The sequence below is a fragment of the Nannospalax galili genome, unplaced genomic scaffold (genome assembly GCF_000622305.1).
Source record: "Nannospalax galili isolate Female #2095 unplaced genomic scaffold, S.galili_v1.0 scaffold972, whole genome shotgun sequence".
Taxonomy (NCBI): domain Eukaryota; kingdom Metazoa; phylum Chordata; class Mammalia; order Rodentia; family Spalacidae; genus Nannospalax; species Nannospalax galili.
In genome coordinates this window covers 313721-318546 of record NW_008330318.1, presented here as the reverse complement: position 1 = coordinate 318546, position 4826 = coordinate 313721, and positions in this window count along the sequence as shown.

Genomic DNA, 4826 nt, shown 5'->3' with positions numbered 1-4826 from the left:
TGCTTTTAAGTGCTGAGCCATCTCTCTAGCCCCTGGACTGATATTTAAAAGGTCTCTCAAAATCTAATATTCTTTTCTAATTATAAAACAGAAAGCAAAAGAAAACAAGTATGTATAAGGAACTTAAATCTTCATTTAACTGGGAATAGAAGTAAATTCAACAGTAAAAGTGTGTGTGTGTGTGTGTGTGTGTGTTTATACTACATGCCAACGCCAGCATTGGTTTTAACTGGAAACTTTAGAAATGTTTTCAATTTCCGTTATCAATACTAGCATAATAATCCTAGTTTATAAGTACTAGACAATGTAGTTAAATAGGAGAAAGTAATAAGAAGTAAGAATATGGGTGAAGGGAGACACATTTGCCACATAAGGAAATTTCAGTCAACAACAGAACATTATATGATATCTAGACCACTTTAGTTTGTGATAATATGCTCTGGTGTTTGTAGAAGATGAATTGTTTTAATATACATTTCTCAGAACATATCTCTGTTGTTAATAAACATGATTGTATTATTTACAGGCAGTAATAACATATCAAAACAGACATAAAAAATCACTATTACAAAAAAAGTGTGATGTGACCGACTTTACACAAATGTGCATGGAAATCAAAGCCAGGCATGGTGGTACACCCCTGTAATCCCAGCACGTGGAAAGTGGAGTCAAGAAGATCAGGAGTTTAACACCATCCTTGGCCAGATTAGTTTACATAAGAACCTCTCAAAACAAATCAGAAAACAAAACAAACGATAACAGTAACAGAAGTTTTGACATGTTTTCTCATATGTAAAGACTAATTGGTCAGATAGCAGAGTGAGTACCAACTGCAGAAGCAATGAAGAAGAAAATATCCAGAAACACAACTCACAAGAAATGTGCTGAGACCAGGTGGCCAAAATTCAGCTACTGAGAAGGGATTTACCATGAAAGAATCTGGAGGCATGTTCTGGCAAACTGTCAGAGCTGGGCATGATATGCTGAAAGGTATGCTCAAGACAAGTTCAGGTGATTTTGGAAATCAGAAAGGCAATTTCTGGTAACTGGAAGACCTTTTGTTTGGCTGAGGATCTAGGCAAATCTGAGGAAGCAAGTGGGACAGAACGGATTATTTTCAAGCTCTTCCTCACCCAGCCCCAGATACAGCTGGATGAATAAGAACAGACATGTCCATGAGGGATTTTCCTATGAGGTGTATTTTGCAAAACCTGTTTTCCACCTTCACTATGAAAACACCTGCTATGTTTATGTTCTCACTATGTCTTACTTTAGTTTTTTTCACTTTTTTTTTTTTTTTTTGTTCTTTTTGAGACAGGGTCTCCCTGTAGCCCCAGCTGTCTCTGTCTCACTATGAGCTGGAACTCACTAGGTGACCAGGCAGGCCTTGAACTCAGATCTGCCTTCTGAATGCTAGGATTAAAGGTGTGGATCACCACGCCTGGTATAAGAAAAGATTCTTCTTTTTTTTTTTTGTCTTTTTCGAGACAAGTTCTCCCTGTACCCACAGCTGTCCTGGAACTCACTAGGTAGACCAGGCTGACCTCAAATTCACCTGTCTCTGCCTCCCAAGTACTGGGATTAAAGACGTGTACCACCATGCCCAGCAAGAGAGGATTCTTTAAGAGCATCAGAGACACACTGAGTCCATGTATTCAGGTAATTAAAGATATGGGACAAACATAGATGCAGCTACATGACTGTGTTCCCTTCTCTTTCAAATGAAGGCATATTTGAAATGTGGGTTACCTTGGAAAAACTCTTTCAGTGCTTTTGACCAAAATTCTAGTGACCTACACAAAAGAGTGGCCTAATGAATCTATTAGCGACAAGTCAATAAGTTAAAGGATAGCCAGGCATGGTGGTGCATACCTTTAACTCCAGCATTCAAGAGGCAGAGGCAGGTAGATATCTATGAGTTCGAGGCAAGCCTGGTCTACATAGTGAGTTCCAGGACATCAAGGCTACATAGTGAGACTCAGACTTTAAAAACAGAAAGCAAACAAATAAAAGAGTAAAAGTGTAAAGATAATTCAAAAACTGAAAATTACAAATGATCAGCAAACATAAAGGAAACATCCAACTTTACCAATGGAACACCAAAAGAGTAAGACAGATATGTTACATCTACCAGCTTGAAAATAAGATGTTTTTTCTTCTACTTGTAAGATTTATCTCCAAATGATGACAAAACAGTGAGAAAAATAGTTCTTTTCATATTGATAGTGTGGAATAAACTGTACTACTCTTCTTTAGGACCTTGTAAATTTTCATTTATTTTAAAAACAAAATAAAGGGCTGGAGTGATGGCTCAGCAGTTAAAAGCACTGGCTACTCTTGCAGAGGACCTGGGTTCCATTCCCAACACCCATATGGCGGCTAATGACCATCTGTAACTCCAGTTCTAGGGAATGCAATGCCTTCTTCTGACCTCTGTGCACATTGCACGACAGGGATTGCACTTACACACGTGCAGGCAATACACTAATATACATAAAATAAAAAAAATAAAAGACTATAAGCCAAAATAAATAAATATTATCTTTGCTCTGTCAATCACAAGTCAGAGAATTTACTCTAAAAATAATCAAATACTTGTGTAAAAATGTATTAGGAAGGGTATTTACTGTAGAATTATTTAGGATGACAAAGGTTGGAAAGAACTCAAATAAATAAAAGTTTAAATAACTTGTGATCTAACCACATAAAAGAGTACTATGTATCACCAGTAATGATGTGATAGATACTTGTTTACTGAGATGGACAGATTCTTATGATGCATTAAGTTTTAAAAATGAAATTTATTGGCTAGGTGTGGTGGTGCATGCTTTTAATCTTAGCACTTGGGAGGCAGAGACAGGCAGGTCTCTGTGACTTTGAGGCTAGCTTGATCTACAATACAGAGTTTCAGTCTAGTCAGTGCTACATACTCTGTCTTTAAAAAAAATATATTTCAGTTTGGCATTTTCTTTTGTATCAATGAAGATGTTGTCTAATTTTAAAAAATTAAAAAAATATATATTTAACTTGTATTTAATTTGTATTTTTGACATCATTTTCCTAAGGAAGTTTTTCTGTCCATCTATATCTGATGCTACCTCTGTATACACTAACATAGTAAATGTATACAAGTTTAGATGTGGAATTGTGAAAGATTATAATACTTTTTTTCTTTTTGGTTGATTTTAATTTTATGTGTATGAGTGTTTTGCTTGCTTGTATGTAAGTGCATCATGTGTGTAAAATGCCTGTGGGGTCCAGAAGAAGGCATTGGATCCCCTGGAACTGAAGTTAAGGATGATTAGCTGCCATGTGTGTCCTGGGAACCGAACCCAGGCCCTCTGCAAGAGCAACCAGTGCTCTTAAACCTGAGCCATCTCTTCAGTCCCTAATTTCTATACTTCATGCTTTCTATTCTTTTAAGGAAGTATGGGTAACTTGTACAATGATGATGATAAAGAAAACAAGACCCATCAGACTTTTTAGGGCTCTAGTATTCTACTTTTCCCTTAAAAAATGTTTGTTTTTATGATCTCACTTCACTGCCCATAACTTGAAGCCTTTCGTATTTAGGTGTGGCAATAGCTCTCCACCCTCATCTTCTCGCCCTTAGGGAGCGGCATCTTTCCTTGAGCTTTTGGAATGAAAGAGCGGTAGGGAAGCTAGGTCAGCACCTTCCTGAAAGCCCCAGGAGTGTTTACAAGTAAGAATATCAGTTTTCACACCAGTTCTTACACAATCTTCCCAGGTAATTTCAGTGAACCACATGTGTTTTCAAAGTGTGGTTTTGAAAAGTAGACAAAGGAATGAAGAGCTGCTGGGACTGCCAATGCTTGCAGGTACTCTCACATTTGCATTTAAAAATTCATTTTATTTTGTGTGCATGCGTGTGTGTGTGTGTGTGTGTGTGTGTGTGTGTGTGCGCGCGCGTGCGCACCATGGCATGGGCATGGAGGTCAGGGGGCATCTTGTGGGAGTCGGTTCTCTTCTTCTACCATGTGGGTCTCAGGACTGAATTCACGTGGCCAGGCTTGGTGATAGGCATCTTTCATGGTGGGCACCTGTGCTCACTGAGCCTTCTTGTCAGCCCAAGTTACCCTCATAGGTAAACCTAAATAAAGAGGAACTCTTTAAGATATCTCTCAATGTGCCTGCTGGAGAAATGAATAAACAATGATGAGATCTTATGGGTTGAGAAACACAAGTTCAGTCTTCAACCAGAAATCTGTATTTTGTATGTTGGAGCATCTTGTGTGTGTGCACATGTTCATGTGTGTGCATGTGCCTGTGGAGGCCAGAGGACAACTTTGGACATCATTTCTTAGGTTCTGTCCACCTTGTGTTTTGACACAGAGCATCTTCTTGGCCCGGAACTTCTCATTAGGCAGCTAGCCCATTAATCTGCCTGCCTCTCCCTCTTCATCAAGGGATTACAAACGTAAACCACTGTACCCATTTTTTCCACATGGGTTCTGGGGATTGAACTCAAGTCCTCATGCTTGTAATTCAAGCACTTTACCAATTTAGATGACTTCCCTGTCCCATTAAAAACATCTTTTAACCAAGAAAGAAGTTGCAGGTAGTTTAGAAAGAGAAGTCATTTGAGTTTTAAATGTTGGCTACAGAAAGGAAGATAGAATCTTACTGGTAAAATATCTTAGCATGTAAATTTGAAGTACTTTGAATGTGTAGTCGAGTTTATATTATGAAGTAATATAACCTGCCATGGATGTCTGGTTCTCACCCGGGTGTGTATGTATGTGTAGGTGATGATTGGATAGATGTGTTTCCTCCAGTCTTCTTTTGGTCAGACTGCATTAGTAACA